General features: G+C 39.1%; 1 long non-coding RNA gene across 2 annotated transcripts in view; it reads right to left on the reverse strand.

The window, feature by feature from the left end:
• LOC138760615 (uncharacterized) overlaps positions 1-19,118 on the reverse strand; it is a 78,454-nt gene that overhangs the window by 20,858 nt on the left and 38,478 nt on the right. For both annotated transcript variants that reach the window (XR_011355751.1, XR_011355754.1), the window contains one exon: positions 2,248-2,346. This is a non-coding gene — a long non-coding RNA (uncharacterized lncRNA). The remainder of the gene's footprint in view (positions 1-2,247; positions 2,347-19,118) is intronic.

The following is a 19,118-nucleotide window of genomic DNA, read 5'->3' on the forward strand; positions in this document are numbered from 1 at the left end:
GGAAGACTCCAGGACCTCCCACATCTGGCACTCCCAACAACACACAGCCCTAACACTCATCCTTTACCCCAATGAAGTAGTAATAAAGACTATCTTTCCTTAATGTGCAGTGACTCGTCCTCAACCTGTGCTCCCACTCACTTGCTTGGGCCGCTCCCTCGCTGCCGCTCCCAAAAACCTTTCCTTTACTTTAATACACTACCCAATGTGACCACTAGCACTGTCCAATCCTAACCAGTTTCCTTTAATTACTCCCACCTGCACTCCCTATTCAATTTCTGTCTCTGCACTGAACAGCAATCCCCACCTAAATTATTAACTCTTAATTAAGACTAAATGACCACTCTACTCACGTCCGTTCAGCACAGCACGCTCCCGCCTCTTCGCTCCTTGCCAACTGGACCACATTATAAAAGTATTTATAATTCTATAAAATGCAAAAGCGTGGCTGAAATAAAGGTTGGTCCATTGGAAGATGAGGAAGGGGAATTGATATTGGGTAATAAGGAAATGGCTGAAGGTTTGAATGACTCTTTTGTGCCGGTTTTCACGATGGAGGACATGTCTACCATGCCAAAGGCAGATATTATTAATATGATGGGAGGTGAGGACCTACATGCAATAGCTATGACTAAAGAGGTAGTACAAAGCAAACTTGTGGGTCTAAAGATAGTTAAGTCCCTGGTATGTTTACTTGATTCTGTGGCCTTTTGCTGACTATTTCTTTGCCACACAGGCTGACATTAACACTGTAAATTCAAGTAATAAGGTAAAAGTGCACAAACTTGCCATCAAGGCAGCATTTGATCAGACATCAAAGAACAAGTGACAAAACTCAAATCATTAGGACCATGTGAGAAACTCTCCAGAGCCATACCACACATGAAGAAACATGGCACTATTATCAGAGGTCAATTCTCTCAGCCCCATGACACAAGTCCAGGAGTTACTCAGCAAATTCTCAGCTCCTCACCCATCTCCCATTATTGAAGGTACAGCCTCTAATCCAGTGGTTCTCAATCATTTTGACCTAGGCCCCACTTTAATTTTTCAAAAAACATACGCTCCACTATTAACAGAAAAAACATATATTCAAAAGAAGTTTTAATTAAATAATTTACTGCAAGTGCATCTCAATGCAATTAAAGTCAGGAATATACTGGAACAGATATTTCATATTCAACTGCTACTTCAATATGTCGACCATCTCAAACACGCATTCAACAATTGTCGTCACCTTCAGTGGGAACCTTGCCCCTGATGCTGGCTGAAGATTTTTTTTTAATTTGAGGGACTAAATTTGTTAGTTTTAAACTTAAATCTCCATGTTTTGTAATTTCCAATCAGTTTCTCTTAGATTGTTGCAAATCACACTGAAGCCACATTGTACTAAATAAGATAATGGAAAATGGATCAATAGTTTCCTTGCTAAAGTAGTCAAATTTGGGTATTTCTTTTCCATCTCGTTAGACAGCCACATCATGGTTCCTTTCACTTTGAACAGAGTTTTCACAGATTCATCATATTGCAACTCAGATAACTCCTCTTGATATTGCATTGGAACTTCACATAAGTCTTCCAGCAATGGCTGAGTTAACCAAGAGGGCAAATCCCTTGCCTTTAAATCACAAAATCTATCATTGAAGTTCGTGACCAACCTTTTCAATTAGTCAACAATGACACTTGTAGCAGCATTAGTTACCTCACATTTATTCAACCAATAGAATTGACTGAAATTTCTTGCAGAAATATTCCTTTGGTATAATTCTAGAAGTGTCATGAATCAAATATCTTTGTTTTTACATCAACAAGCATCATATTTGCTATTTGAAGTTGCTTGTACAATGATCTTAGTTTCTTAAAAATGTCTGTCAAGTAACTCACCTTAGCTTTGTCATCTGTTGTTAGCAAGAGCTTCATTTCAGGTTTGTCATTCAAAAACTCACTGAGGGGATCAAACAGTTCCATAAACCTTTTGAAGCAGTTTCCCTTTGACAACCACCTTACTTCAGCGTGAAGCAATAATATCACATTTTCTGAATTTTTATTTATACAAAACTGCTTAAACAGACATTCACATTTGGCATTAGTTTGATGGCATTGATAGACTTGATCACAGAATGCAGTATCACGTGTAGAATAGGGGAAATTTCCTTGGCAACTAAGTTTCCTCAGTGGATAACACAATACACAAACAATATGTTTGGATTTTCATCCTTCATTAATTATAAACATCATTTTATTTACCCATCATAGCAGGTGCACCATCTGCAGCACCAGATACAAGGCTTTTGGTGTTTCATTTTCTTCCAAATAATTTTTGAGCTTGCTGTAGATATCAACTTTCTAATAACAACAGTTAAAATAAGAGAAACAACAGAGAAGCATCAGAAGAGCAAAACACATTATGAAAATTTAAAAAAACAAGTGATTTTACTTGGAAGTTACCACAATTGTTGTACTGACAATGTTGCCAAGTCACACCTTTCACACCAACATAACGAGTTTATTTTTTTCAAGCCAATTTTTAAATTATTTCCAAAAATATTCTTATGCCCCACTAAAATATTCTTACAACCCACACCCCACCAAAATATTACCATGCTCCACCTTGAAAATCTATGCTCTAATCTGCCTTGTCAGATTTTTTTTTAACTTTTTCCAAATGTAGCATGTTACCCCAAAGGTTAGGGAACAATGTCATTGTATTAGTTCATAAATAAATGCCAATTATTATAATTATCACAAAATAAAACCAAAACAGACATATACTTCATAATTACTCAATTCACTTCTAATGGATCATTCAGTAAAACAGCGAAAAGGCAAGGTATATAAAGTGGCATGGTAACTCCATCAGGTCATTTAGGGTTTCCCCAACCAGAAGCACTGGATGAACAATGAAAGTCAGAACCTGCTGAGAGTCAGATCACAGTCATTTAAGTCCAGAGATACACATGAATGCAGAAGGAGCAGGCATGAATGGTGAAAAGCTATCCCCTGAGGTAAGGAGAAAATGTAAACAACAAGGGACACCCGACCCTTGTGGCAGGACCTAAATGCCATAACCTACTACAAAACCAAATCCGGTGAAGTAACAAGCGGAAAAGCTTCACTCCCAGAGGAACTCAATCCCTTCTAAGCCTGATTTTACTACAGTAAAAGCGAAGAACCTCCCCTCTGCACCCCAACATCCCCTGATGATCCCATCCTGTCTGTATCTGAGGGTGATGTGAATCCTACCATCAAGACAGTGAATCTGACGAAAGCATCCAAGGAAAGTACCTGACCGAGTATTAAAAATCTGTACTGACCAACTTACCAGTGTATTCATTGATGTGGAACCCATCTATTTCAAACAGGCGTCAATCATAACCTTCCTTAATGATTAGTGACCAGTAGCACTTACATCAACATTGATGAAGTGTTTTGAATGGCTAGTGTTGAAGTATATCAACTCACTTCTGAGCAGAGACATAGAAACATTCCAGTTCGTCTATGGTAGCAACAGGTCTACAGCGGATGCCATGTCATTGGCTCTACACAAAGCTCTGGAACACCTGGACAGCAAGAATACATACATCCGGATGCTCTTTATCAACTACAGTTCAGCATTTAATACCATCAGCCCCTCAAAACTGATTAGCAAACTCCAAGGCCTGGGACTCAACACCCCAGAATGTAAATGGATCATGGATTCCCTCACCTCCAGACCACAATCAGTGAGGATTGGTAAGAACATCTCCTCCACAATCTCCATCAGTACCAGAACACCACAGGGCAGTGTTCTTAGCCCTCTGCACTATTCATTATACACCTATGACTGTGTGGCTCAGTATGATAATAACACCATCTACAAATTTACCAATGATACCACGGTCGTGGGTTCTATAAACAAAGATGATGAGTCAACATACAGGATGGAAATTGAAAACTTGGTTGAATGGTGCACCAACAACAACCTTGCACTCAATTTCATCAAAACTAAGGACTTGATTTTTTACTTCAGAAATGGAAAACCACAGGTATATAATACTGTGATCATTGGACAATTCGAGATGGAGAGGGTGAGCAAATTTAAGTTCTTCAGAGGATCTTTCCTGGAAAGGATATTGTGAAGAAAACACGACAGTGCCTCTACTTCCTCAGGAATTTCCAGAGGTTTACTGTGACACAAGAACCCTGAAAATGTCTATAGATGTGTGGTGAAAAGTGTGCTGACCAGATGCTTCATGGCCAGGTATGGGGACACCAATACACCTGAACGCAAAGCCCTCCAAAAAGTAGTGAATAGACCCCAAGACATCACAGGAAAAACTCTCTTCGATATTGAGAACGCTACAGGGAACGCTGCCATCAGAGAGCAGCAGCAATCATCAAGGATCCACTTCTGTTTTTGCTGCTGCCATTAGGAAAGATGTATAGGTGCCACAAGACTCACAACACCAGGTTCGGGAACAGCTGCTACCCTGGCATCATTGGACTCAATGACAAACTCAATCAGTAACTCATTTAAAGACTCCTACTTGTATGATTTATTAATTTTTTTAAATCCTTTCCATATTGTACTAACAGTTTGTTTACATTCATTATATTAACATAACTTTATACGTTTACATGTATACGCTGTGTACATTTTTTTTTGCACGATTAATAAGTGGTAATTCTGCCTTGCCAACAGAAAAAAAGAATCTCAGGGTTGTAAGTGATGTCATGTATGTACTTGACAATAAATCTGAAATCTTAACATAATGTATTTCACCACTCAATTTCCGAACAGTTACCCTGGGTTAGAATCTGCTGCAATAAGGAGTTTCGTCATTCTCCCCATGTCCGCATCAGTTTCCTCACACATTCTAAAATTGTACTTGATTAGTAGATAATTAGTCACAAGTGGGTATTTGTGCAGCACAAGTTTATTGGCTGGAAGGGCCTCTTACCATGCGGTATCTCTAAATTTTAAAAAATCTCAGTGTCAGTCATTATTAGCATTGATTCCTTCTTAATGTTCTTCTTCTCCTTGGTCTCCATACTCTCAAAATAAACAAGTTATTAAGCAAAGGATAAGAAGATGCTGGCTGGCAGCCTGCATTCTTCTCCATGTAACTGAAAGGAACCATCAGTATCCTATGGGAGGGATAACCAGAAGACACCATGTGGCTTGTTGTGAAGGAACGGTAACTGTTCACTTTACATCAATAACTGAATTATTCATCCCACTCATGAAGTAATCACAAACAGTTACCCCAACCAACTCCTACTTGATTAGGCAAAGTAGCTGTGACCCTTCCACACCTCTGACATTACTCAAGCAGTCTTGGTATATATCTTGTTTAAACAATTATGTCAGATAAGCCCATCCTGATGGCACCAAATTAATACATTCAACTATTTTATCTGCATAAAGGTTTTGGCATTGGAGTCTTTCTTTCATCTATTCTACACCCTAGCCAGGAGAAAGATGCTGATGGGGCAATTGAGGTCATATGACCCAAGCATTGGTAGCAAAAATTCAGACTCAGCAGGAAGGAACTGATTGTGCAATCGAGGTCAGGTAATCCAAGTCATAGTTTCCTCTAGTCATAGGTAGTGGAAATGGCTGCCCAGGCAGGGGAAAGTTCCTCTTGCAGAATGTGCATAATTAGGGAAGTCACAGTATCCTTGAGGATTTTATCTGCGAGAAGTGTATTCAACTGCAGCTCTTTACAACCCGAGTTAGAGAATTGGAGCTGGAGTTGGATAAACCCTGGATTATTTGGGAAGCCGACGGCATGATAGACAGGATTTACAGGACACTATCACATCTAGGATACAGGAGGGTGGTAGCTGGGTGACAGTCAGGTGAAGGAAAAGGAACAGGCAGTCAGGGCAAGGCACCCCTGTGTTTCACTCAATTACAAATATACCATTTTGGATACCTTTTTTTTTGCGGGGGGGGGGTGGTAGGTGAAAAACAATCTACCAGGGATAATCCATGGCGATCAGGTCTCTGGCACAGAGTCAGGTCTGGTGGCTAAGAAGGGAAGAAAAGAGACAGCTGTAGTGATAGGGGATTCCATAGTTAGGGGGATAGATAAGAGGTTCTGTGGAGGGGATTGAGATTCCCAGATGATATGTTGAGTCTAGTGGCACCTATACATCTTTCCTAATGGCAGCAGCGAAAACAGAAGTGTGGATCCTTGATAATTGCTGTGGCTCTCTGATGGCAGAGTTCCCTGTAGAACAATATATCTGTTGTAAGAATACTCCCTTCTCACTGTAGCAAACCACTATAGGGGGAGAGAGAGGGAGAGAGACGGAGAGAGGGAGAGAACAGTTTCCTGAGCTGATGCAAGGCATCAGTAAGTAAAGTCTCTTTTGTTCTTTAAATCTTACATCTCTAAGTTATTTAGGAAGCCTCCCAAGTAACTCAGAGGCATAACATGGTGGCAGCGGTATAAGAGAACAAGAATAAAGTCATACAATTGATTGTAAGTTACTGAAGTACAAAGCAGAAGAAGAGAATAAACATTACTGAAAAAGAAATGGCTGGAGCAACAGAAGTTCACCCAGTGATCGACTGGAAGGCTAAAGACATTGTTGAATTGTTTATACAAGACATTTTTATAAAACTTAAATGCCATTGGTAAAATTTTGATAGGAGGAGATTTTGATTTGACAGTAAATTCAAAAATGGATAGATCGGGAAAATAAGTAGGGTATAGTAAAGTGTCTGAAGAAGTAAAAGAATTCATGGTAGATATGGGATTGATAGATATTTGGAGAAAAATGCATATGAAAGATAGAAATTATTCATTTTATTCTTTCCAACATAAGACATATTCACGAATTGTCATGCTTTTATTGCCAGCTCAAGTTCAAGAGTACAACAGGTGGAATATACGGCATGCACTATCTCAGACCATTCCCCTTTGCTATTGTCAATAGGATCTGAGGAAGAAAAAAAAATAGTGGATCTTTGCAGACGATGCCGCTTTAGTTGCCCATTCAGAGCCAGCTCTTCAGCGCTTGACGTCCTGCTTTGCGGAAACTGCCAAAATGTTTGGCCTGGAAGTCAGCCTGAAGAAAACTGAGGTCCTCCATCAGCCAGCTCCCCACCATGACTACCAGCCCCCCCACATCTCCATCGGGCACACAAAACTCAAAACGGTCAACCAGTTTACCTATCTCGGCTGCACCATTTCATCAGATGCAAGGATCGACAATGAGATAGACAACAGACTCGCCAAGGCAAATAGCGCCTTTGGAAGACTACACAAAAGAGACTGGAAAAACAACCAACTGAAAAACCTCACAAAGATTAGCGTTTACAGAGCCGTTGTCATACCCACACTCCTGTTTGGCTCTGAATCATGGGTCCTCTACCGGCATCACCTACGGCTCCTAGAACGCTTCCACCAGCGTTGTCTCCGCTCCATCCTCAACATCCATTGGAGCGCTTTCATCCCTAACGTCGAAGTACTCGAGATGGCAGAGGTCGACAGCATCGAGTCCACGCTGCTGAAGATCCAGCTGCGCTGGATGGGTCACGTCTCCAGAATGGAGGACCATCGCCTTCCCAAGATCGTGTTATATGGCGAGCTCTCCACTGGCCACCGTGACAGAGGTGCACCAAAGAAAAGGTACAAGGACTGCCTAAAGAAATCTCTTGGTGCCTGCCACATTGACCACCGCCAGTGGGCTGATATCGCCTCAAACCGTGCATCTTGGCGCCTCACAGTTTGGCGGGCAGCAACCTCCTTTGAAGAAGACCGCAGAGCCCACCTCACTGACAAAAGGCAAAGGAGGAAAAACCCAACAACCAACCCCAACCAACCAATTTTCCCCTGCAGCCGCTGCAACCGTGTCTGCCTGTCCCGCATTGGACTTGTCAGCCACAAACGAGCCTGCAGCTGACGTGGACTTTTACCCCCTCCATAAATCTTCGTCCGCGAAGCCAAGCCAAAGAAAGAAAATAAGGTATTGCTGAAAAGGAAAGATTTTTGTGATTTTTGTAAGAAAACAAATTATTTTTTTACGGAAAATAAAGATTCAGTAAAGAATAAATTTGCTATATGGGATACTTTAAAGGCATATTTAAGAGGACATATAATTAGATATATGGTAAAATTAAAAAAAGGACTATTTATAGAAAGTAGATCAATTAGAAAAGGAAATAACTGATTTAGAGAAAACAGTACATATTAGTCCAAATGAGGAAAGGAAGAAATTAATGGAAACAAAAAAGATCAAGCTTAATATGATACCAACATATAGAGTTGAAAGAGACATTTTGCGAAATAAACAAAGGTTTTATGAACTGGGAGAAAGAGCTCATAAGGTGTTGGCAGGGCAGTTAAAGAAGGTACAGGTATCTAGGACTATAGTAGCAATGAAAGACAAGAATGGTCAGATAGTTTATAAATCAAAGGTAATAAATGAAAATTTTAGAGTTTATGAGAAATTAAAATAGAGCAATATTTGCAACAAATTTGTGAAAAGAGGAAAGAATTATCTAATACCTTTACAGAACCTGAGATATAGGAGGTTCTGAAAATATTGCAAAATAATAAAGTGCCAGAAGAAAATGGTTTGCCAGTAGAAATTTATAAGGAATTTAAGGAACTGTTGGTGCAAATTCTTAGAGATATTAGATCAAATAAGAGAAGTAAATGATGTACCAGAATCCTTTAAGATGGCATTGATAGCGGTAATACCAAAAAAGGGGAAAGATCTATTATAAACAGCTTCAATATAGACCACTATATTTTTTTAAATGTAGATTACAAAATTGCATTCAAATTGTGGGCTAATTGTTTGGTTAAGATACTTCCAAAATTGATTAATATGGACCAGACAGGGTTAATTACAAAATGAAAAGCAGCAGATGATAGAGTGAGACTTTTAAGTTTGATAAATGTGGCTCAAAGAAAGGAAAGCTCCAGTTACTTTAGATGCAGAAAAAGCATTTGATAGATTAGAATGGGACTTTCTATTTAAGGTGTTATATAAGTTTGGATTTTCTGAGACATTTATAAAAGGATAAATTGTATAATGAACCAAAGGCAAAAGTAGTAGTAAATGGTCAAATTTGGGTTTGATTAGATTAGGAAAGTCTTCCAGGCAGAGTTGCCCACTTTTACACTATTCTTATTTGTATTGGCAATAGAACCATTAGCTGAAGTGATTCTAGGGGAGGAGGAAATTACAGGTTTTGAGAGAGGAGACAAAATTCATAACATTAGTCTTTTTGCAGATGATGTTATAGTATACTTGACTAAACCTGAAACTTCATTGAATAGACTAAATTAAAGATTAACAGAATATGGATTAGTTTCAGGATATAAGATTAATGAGGATAAAAATGAAATGATGCCAATGGTTAATGCAGATTATACACAATGTAAAATGTTAGTAAAATTTAAATTGCAAAGTGAGGGGGTTAAATATTTGGGGATACTAGTAAGTAAGCAATTGAATAATTTGCATAAATGGAATTATTTACCACTTTCAAAAGTATTGGAGAAAGATTTAAAAAGATGGAAGGAATTACCAATAATGTTAATAGGATGGGTGAATTATGTTAAAATGAATATTTTTCCTAGAATTCAAACACTGCCAATTCAGGTGCCTGAAGTGTTTTTAATATGATTAAATAGAATATTATGGAGTTTTTATGGAGAGGAAAATTGGCATGGAACAGTTTACATGGAAAAAAAAGATCAAGAAGGTTTGAGATTAACAAATTTCAAAAGTTATTATAAGGCAGCACAATTGAAATTTTTGTCTTCTTCGTACCAAAGGGAAGAAAAAACATATTGGGTAGATATTGAGATGAATAATATAGGTAAAGAAAGTCCAGACCAAATATTGCATAAATGGAACTATGAAATTTTTAAAGGTAGAAAAGAAGGACCAATTTTAAAACATTTGTTTCGAATATGGAATGGGATACATGTGGAATTATCGGTTGGCTCAATTGACTTTAAGACAAATTAAGACAAAATTAACTTCTTCCATTTACAATTCACAATTGGAATGAAAAAGGTATACAGAAAATATAAGATTGTATTAGAAGTTAATTTTTTATGACATTTGATCAATTAAAGGAGAAATATGGGATATTAAAAAATGAAATATTTGTATATTATCAATTACGATCATATTTGAAGAAGAAAATAGGAATGGACTTGATACTTCCGGAGCATAGTCAATTTGAATGTTATATTGAAGTGGGAACATTAGGATTAGGGTTACGATTAGGATTTAAATATACAAATTCAAGAAGAAATATGGATGAAACTGTATAGAGATAGTGTAACTAATACAACAAATACTAGATATCAAATGGTTCAATATTTTTTTACATTAAATATATTACACTGTAATGGAGAGACAGTGTCCACCACCTGGTGGCACTGCTGCGTTCCTGTTCGAAGGACATACTGCCTGCCAATCAAGGTCAAAGACTCCCCAAGCCATCAAGATTACCCTTGTGATTGGCCCACCTAAAACACCAGGTGCTGCAGTCCAGGCAGCCCGCCCAGACTCAATCCTTACCTTCACGCAATTGGCCCAGATGAAACACCTCAGCTGACCCCTGTTGAGCCCCTGCACTTGGCTTAGAGACATTAGCCACAGCAGCCAATGAGGCTCAGACTGCCCCGAATGGTCCCTCAGTACTGCCTGCAGAACTCTAAAGGACCATGTGCCCCTTTGTTCTGCCTCTTTTGGACTCCTCATGGTATGCAAGTAGTAGCTTTCACACTGAGTTGGGGTGAGTCTCGAGGCCAGGTAGCAAGAGCTGTGTCTGGACCAATCAAGGGGTGGGGGCATGTAGATTCTTGATTGTTGAATGTATATGTTCATGTAATTTTCTCCAGTATCTGTTGGTTTCTCCCTAGTTTTCTGAAGTTTATATTTACTCCTGCATAGTGTGTGTGTGTGTGTGTGTGTGTGTGTGTGTGTGTGTGTGTGTGTGTGTGTGTGTGTGTGTGTGTGTGTGTGTGTGTGTGTGTGTGTATAGAGGTCTGCCTAAAATATCGACCCTGTTGTCCAGTTACTATCCCTGAAACAAACGTGTGTTTTGTACCTCAACTTTGGTCTGGTTCTTAACATGTGGGACCCACATGAACCTAAACAATATACACACCCTATAAGTTGAAAAAATGTAACCTAAATGTTTCTACTCAATGGTTTAGATGTAAAAAAAGAGGTTGGCAATTTCTTGTATTCAGTATGGTTGTGTGAAAAGGTAAAAGATTTCTGGAAAGAATTGTGTGTTATGTTAGAGAAGATATTAAAAGTGAAGGTCAATTAGATTCAAGAATTTTTTTGTTGAGTAATATATATTATGAAGACATTAAGTTGGAATTAGATAAATATAATAAGAATTTTTTGAGTCTAGCAACAGCAATAGTGAGAAGGTGTGGAGCTAAAATGTGGAAATTGGAAAGTAATGTAAATACAGAAGAATTGTTTAATGAAATAAAATATTGTCTCCTGTTAAAAAAAATTACTTGTGAGTGATGATAATGATAAATTTTGGAGCCAAATAGAAGATTTATGAATATAGACTAATCGAGACTTTCTAATCCAATCCCCACCCCCACCCCCGCCTTGAAAATATGGTACTTTCATCAAAAAATGTATTTATGGTATTATTAATGTGGTTTATAATTATTGCAATGAATGTGTTCTTTCTTTTGCTTTTTTTCTGTCTTTTAGGGATGGTGGGAGGTGGGGGTTGAAAATTGAAAATTATTTAGTATCTATTATATTATGATATTACAAGTTAATTTGAAATGTATAAAAGATACTAATAAATAAAATTTTCCAAAAAAAAAGGATCTCCTACATGTCCACAATATCTTGACTATTATATTTATTTTAGATCAATAGTTTTCAACCTGCTCCCCAAACTCACATTCCATCTTAAGTATTCTCTATGCCATAAGTGATCTGTGCTTCGTAAGGGATTGCTTAAGGTGGTATGTGAGTGGGAAGGGAAGGTTGAGAATCACTGCTCCAGACACAATTATCACTGAAATATTTTGCTTGAGAAAAATTGTCATTGGCTCATTTCCTTTGGAGTTATGAAACCATGCACATAACGAGTCAATTAGATACGATTGAAACAATGGATTTCAAACCTTTTTCTTTCCCTTACTAATCACAGAGCACTTATGGTACAGGAATTGCTTAAGTTGGAATGTGAGTTGGGGGAGGGGGCAGTTTGAATACCACTGCTTTAGATAATACTGTATATATTAATACCTCCGCTTTAATTACTCTCCCATCATGATGTATTAATGAAGGTGTATCATTCCATTGGAAAAAATAACATACAATTTAAGAAATAGCATCACAGTATTTGAACAATTTTGAGAACCGTACATGGAACACAACAGAGAAGTCCTACCGTGGACCTCCACCACCTAAAATGACAGAATGAGAAGAAGACGAAATGAACTGAACCAGGGTGTAAAAGTAGATGACACAATTTTCTTGTTTATTTTCATTGTGTGATGACATTGTTTAATGGGTTTAATGTATCGTACATGTGGAGGTTGTAGAATTTTGATACACCTTCATTCATACATCAAATATTATTTTATGGATTTGTTGATGGGAGAGTAATTAGTGGGTGGGAAGGAGGGAGGGAAGGGAGGGGGGAAAAGGGAGGGAAGGGAGGGGGAAAAGGGGAGAAAATGACACTGCGTATATTCGAGAGAGAAATGTTTATGTGTATTTTGGTCAATATGGTTCATAGTGTGAAATTTTTTTTTAATTTTAAAAATTTAAAAATTCTACAACCTCATACATCAGAACTCCTTCCCTCAAACTGATCAATTCTCCACCTTTAATCTTTGAACTTTCCAATAAGACACATACAAGCGAGCACATTATTTAGTCCCCTTATCTCCTATCTAGGTTACTGTCCCCTTTTGTCTGTGCTGTCTCTAAATTTCCATTAAAGGAACCCTATAAATACTGGTTTTAGTTGAAAATTAACCAAGATATGCCAGTGGTCTAAACTTCCATTTGCTGGTGCAAAATTTATTTGTATTTGCTTCAAAAGGTCAGAAAATATGTAAACTTGTACCACTCAATCGTACAGGCATCGCCTGCTGCTCCCAAGCCCGCCAGAATCATAACACTCCCAGATGCGGAAGTCCCGCTCTGTGGCATTCAGGGACAAATACACATAAAACATTTATAATACACAAGTCCTTCTTGACTCTGGGTATTTTACAGTCTCTACAGATTCAATTGCTGCAGTCTCTTTAATTCTCGGCCTGACCTCACTCTTATTATGCCAGGTGAACTCTGTGTTTCAATCGGCATAGTCTCTGGACCTGCCTTTGCAGAAGTGTCCATTTCCGGCCAGTACTCTTGTCACTTTTCACCTTGAGAATCTGGTTATGGGCATGAGATGTTGGCGATTCCATCTCTGTGTCCCTTGTGGTCTGCTAACCATATATGACCATGGGCTTTGGTGCACGGAAGTTACTGTACCTTGCTGTCTTGCATCGGAGATCCACAGCTCATCTCCTGGCTCCAGCTTTTCCAGGCCGCTCACTCTGCCTTGCCATTGCTTTGTGGATACTTAGGGCTACTGGCCACATACTTGAACCTGTAAGCTGCTGTGAAGGCTTTCATGTTTTGTCCAGGGAACTGTGAACTATTGTCGCTTACTAACATCTCTGGAATGCCATGCCGTGCAAACATCAATTTTAAAATAACAGATACATTGGTAGTTCATGTTAGGATGAGTTGTGCTATTTCCATGAAATAATAAATATGTGCTCTCTCCAAGAGTGAACAAGTCCAGGCCATGTTTTTGCCATGACCTGTCAGGGAATTTACTCCGCATCAGCGATTCTCTCTTCACATTTCCCACAAGCGGCAATGGGACTTCCAGTGAAAATGGTTTTGCATCAGGCTTGAGTTTAATGATGAACGGCTTCTGTACTAGCCTGAGTCCATTGCAAAGTTTGGGGTATGCCTTCCTGACCATCCCCTGGTCTAGGGCATCCACTATGACCACTAGCTTGAGTCTCACCTAAGCTGGTCTGCTCAATAGCGCCACTTCTAAGTCTCTCTCACCACGATCACTTTTTCTGTGGAGCTCCCCTCCTCTCTCGTTTCTTTCATCATTCCTAGAACCATCAATTTCACTCCCCCTGGACCATAGAGTGCTTTTTCTAGCTTGCCATCTCTGGGTATAATTCTTTTGAACACTTGCTCAGAAATGGCTGTAACATCAGCCCATGTCAAATTTGAAGGTCACTTTGATGCTTCCTACATTAATGTCAGCCATCCAGGGTTCCCAGCCAGATGCTATTTCTCCAAGGAACAATCTGTCCACGTCCTCCGCTACCTCATTCACCATGCGGGTTGACCTCCAGATGTTTCCATAGTTTTCTCATTTGCAGCACTTGTGGCATTCTGCATTCTTGGCTAGGCATTGAAATGCTGGGTGGAACGGTAGTTTTCTGCACTTGGGGCACGTCTTGTATTCTACTTTGCTCTGCATCATTGTTTTAATTTTTTGCTGTCCTGGTATCTGCCCTTTGACTTTAAACTTCTGCTGTCTTTCGCTCTTAATTTGCGTTGCATCTACTGCCAGTTTGCTTGCACACATTTCTTGCAAGTCGATTTGCTGTTGCTTTATCGCCTCTGACTGTCTAGCCATTGTGACTGCTTTGTCAAGTTTCATCCTCTCCCACAATGATGAATCTCTTAGACCCACTACTAGTTTGTCCCACAAAAGTTCATTGTGCAGATCCCCATTTTCGCAGTTCTCTGCCAGTGTGTGCAAGGCTGGAATGAACATGTCTACTGTTTCTGTAGGCTGCTGCACACAAATTTCGCCAGTTCATAAATTACATTTTTCTTAGGCATGAAATAATAATCAAACCCTCTCTGTACTGCATCATACTGCTGCAGCATAGCATGTCTAGGCCCCATAGCATGTCGTCAGCCTAATCCTCCATGCAGTACACCAGCGTATTCACCTGGTTACCTTCAGTGGAATTATTTAAACTACCTTCCAGTCTGAAGCACTCAAATTTTCTTATCCACTTCTCCCACTCCTGTGGCTTTGAGAAGTTGAAGGGTTCTGGAGGTTTTATCATGAAAGTCGCCATTGGAGGTGCCGCAGCTTCCAATGGGATGCCTCCACATGTTCAGGCCCATTCTCCATCTTAGCTCATCTCTTTTGCAGCCATTCCTCCTCTCTGTGGATCAAAGCTCCACTTCTGACACCATATTGTGTTGGGTTCAAACACGCTTGTAATAAAAATTACCTCGAACTGGGTTTGCGCTCATAACTTGCTTTATTCTAACATACCTTTTGTGAATATCTACATGCTCAGGCATCGCCTACTGCTCCTGAGCCCGCCAGACACATAACTTTCCAAGATGTGGAAGTCCCGCCCTGTGATATCATCGGCCCACTTGATATCCCGCCAATAGTGTTACACCACATGAACCACCGTGACCACTGTAATGGTCATTTTGATCAAACCTTATCTGGGTAAAAGAAGCAGGAGAATTGCTTTATTAAATTGTAACCATTCTGATGGTCATTTCTTCTGACATTTGCCTGGGTCTTTTGAATCATTGCAGAAAGTCATGCGTATCATTTCCACTATGCAAGGAAAAGGGGAGTTTTGACAATTATTCATATGAAAGAATATTCCTCTAGAAGCAACTCAACAGGATTTGTGAGTTTTGAACAGTCTGATCACTCAGTGTCTCATCTACATAATTACTTCTGAACATCAGTTTAAAGGTTCTGGGTTTCAACACAGGATTTCTAAGACTGAACTTTGAAGTGACTTTCCAGAATTGTACCTAAGCTGTAATGGTTTGCCACACACCCACACACCCACACACCCACACGGTTTGGGTTAAGTTGAGATTTAATTAGATGTTATATTTATTAGTAATTATTAATAAAAATATTGTTTTAAAAATAACATTGTCTTGGTGAATTTCTATTGCATATTCACTTGGCATATTTATAATTTTAGAAAGGTGCAATAAATCTTTTCCCAACTATTCCCCGTGGCAAAGCATTCCTTATGACAGTAGCACTGTTCTCAAAAGATTTCACCTAACCTTTCCCCACAACCTTTGCTAATAAATTTAAATTGTTGGCTCCTTCTCAGTCTGGTCCAACCACAGGAAATTCATTTCTATCTGATTCATAACATGGGGAAGCAAATCCATTTAATCTGCACCATGAAAAGCCCCTAGTGATTAAAAAAAAACTTCACTAATATCTCTAGTCTTCTCTATTACAAAGTAGGTATTTGCAATATCTAAATTCTCCTCATGGGTGTAATTTCCATTACTGGCATCATTCTGAAAAATCTATATATCAATGTCTTTTTTTAATCTCTTCCATATTGGTAGAAATTTTGATGGGCCCATAGAATGGATACAAGTGTTCACAATTTATAATTTCTGCTAGTTGACTGCAGGGCAGGTAGCACACTAACTTAATAAGGAGTGCTCATTCTATTGTTCAGCATCCACTCAGTGTTGTTGATTTGATTGATGTATCATCAACAGGCCAATATCACAGCATGATGGTTCCAATTAAAGCAAACCTGCACAGCTTAAAGCTAGTCTCCATTGCTTGAAGGATGAATTGGCCATAAGTTGAAATGTGCTGAAAGAATATCCATCGAGGATAATATCAAGGAATGCCAAACAAAGGGAATATGTAACCTTACACGAGAGGACTTGATTGGGAGTGTGCATACAGCCTATCTCTGCAGAGGCAAGAAGTCACTCCAGACCCTGCGCAGGAGAGATGAGAATTTAGCTCAGAAAGTCTGGAAGCAGTGCATCACTAATACCCTCATGTATAGTCAAGCTCTGTGAGACAGTTTTAATGGCGTATCCTGCCAATTGCACCACCAGCTACAGACACTGTTCAATTTTTCATACCCTTTTACTTACCCGAGAACTATCTCAATCAGTCATGATTGATGCCAATTTCAATTTTAATTTAATTTAATTCTGAAATACAGCACATTAACAAGCCCTTCTAGCCCATATCCTGCCAAACACTCCAATTAAGTTACAAACCTTGGACATTTTTGGAGGGTGGAAGTAAAGCGAAGCACTCGGAGGAAACCCACATGGTTGTGGGAGCTCCAGATTTGAACCAAGGTCCCTGGGGCAGCACTAGTGTTGTCCTAACCACTACACTAACCCTTCCGCCCATTTATATACTTTGCCATCTATACTTCAACCCTGTTGCAAAGTTCATGTTCAATGTGCACACTGCCATTATTTAGCCATTGGATCCATATCACCCAAAGCACATTGCAGAATACACTAAGACTTCCTAAGAGTAGAAGCAAACAAGAAACCTTCAGATGCTGGAGTTGAGTGCAGAACACAAAAGGAGTCCTGAAAAAGGGCTCAGGCTGAAACATCGGCTGTCTTTTGCTTTCCATGGATGCACCATACAGTGCATACAGCTGGATTTAATTGGAGGAGGCTGTGTGTACCTGTATGCCCTAATCCCCATTGATGAAAGCACACAGTCTTTATTGGAAAGGCTGCATTTAGCAGCAGGGAGAAACAATTGTTCCTTATTCCCAAGCAATTCTAATCCTATAACTATAACAACATGGAATTTTCATACCACTTTCCCAGGAAGCAATCACATTGGTGCTATTCCCCCTCTCCTCACTGTGCACCTCATTCCTTTCTCACAGAGAACTGCTTTTGCCATTAACCTCAACAGATGGTAACTTTGGATAACACAGCTTTAGGATGTGAGAGGAAGTGCCAGAGCAGCCAAAGGAAACCCACATGGTCTCAGAGAGAAATTATAAAAATGGTGCAACATGAGGGTCAATCCCCATTCTCAAGAGTTGCAAGACAGCAATTTTGTGCCAGTTGTCCATGACGGGTGGAGAGGGCAAGATAGGGGTATAGGATGGAGGAGGCTCTATTCTACACAAGACTGCAGGGTCTCCTGGACATTTCAGCAGCAGAGGATCTACCTCTCACTTTTGGTAGTAACAGACCTTCAAGAACAAGGCCTGGACGATTTAATTCATTTTGGACATGAGAAACTGGTGGCTATAAAAAGAAATGTTTACATTTTGACACCTATCCGGTATAACTGGTGGGAGTAACTGTAAAAGTGGCCACTCAAAAAACAAAAAACATGCAAGGCAAGTTTTGTACACATTATTTGTCACAGTTGATCCTTCTCAGAAGGACCAGGTACTCAAATTTTCTGTTTTGTTTTTAGCCTTCAGTCTTAAACTCCACTCATCTCTCAACAGGCTGGGCTCTTCCATTCAGGAAGAGTGTCATTCCAAAATAAATTGGTGTGAAACCAAAGGAAGGTTTTTCTCCAGCTGGGTACCAGAAACTGAGCAAAGTTCTCTGTTTTATTTATTCTGCAGTTCTCAATCCTTCCTGGTGTAATCATTTCTGCACATAGAGGTTGGGGTCTGGCCATTTAAGGAGAAGTACCCACTTAAAACCTAATGGATGACTTTGGTGAGAACTCAAAGCAAAAATAATTATTTGTCCACCAATAACACTTCAGCAAGTACCAGAATTGTGTCAGGAATAATTCAGTACTATGCATATGATTAGATATCCCATTTTATCATTCAGACATTCTTTAATTTTTTTTAACTAATTATTAAAGTCCTTACTATAGTTCATCATATATTACACTCCAACTTTTTTTTCTTTTTCATTTTATATAATCTTTCCCAATAAACTTTGAGCCTGCCCATTACAGTCCACCCTCGATTCATGGATTTCCTCAGGACTGTTACACCCAGGCAATTTTTCAATTGCTGACAGGATGCCAATGTGGGAACTGCATTAAAACAATCAATTCTGGAATATGAATCCTAATGTTGATTAATTTAGGAGGCTCCTAAATTTATAACAGGCATCTTGATATCAATGATTAAGAAAATAAAACACATTTTCTGTACAAAGGTACATTTTAAAAAAAAATATATATAATGTATTCCACAGAGATTTGCTGCAAGAAACAAAGAAATGTATTGAGCTGGCCATAATTGCTAATTTAGATTCATTCATTTGAATTCAATTGATCTTTGTGAAATTCTTTGAGG

This window comes from Narcine bancroftii, chromosome 4 (assembly GCF_036971445.1).
Source record: "Narcine bancroftii isolate sNarBan1 chromosome 4, sNarBan1.hap1, whole genome shotgun sequence".
NCBI classification, from domain to species: Eukaryota; Metazoa; Chordata; class Chondrichthyes; order Torpediniformes; family Narcinidae; genus Narcine; species Narcine bancroftii.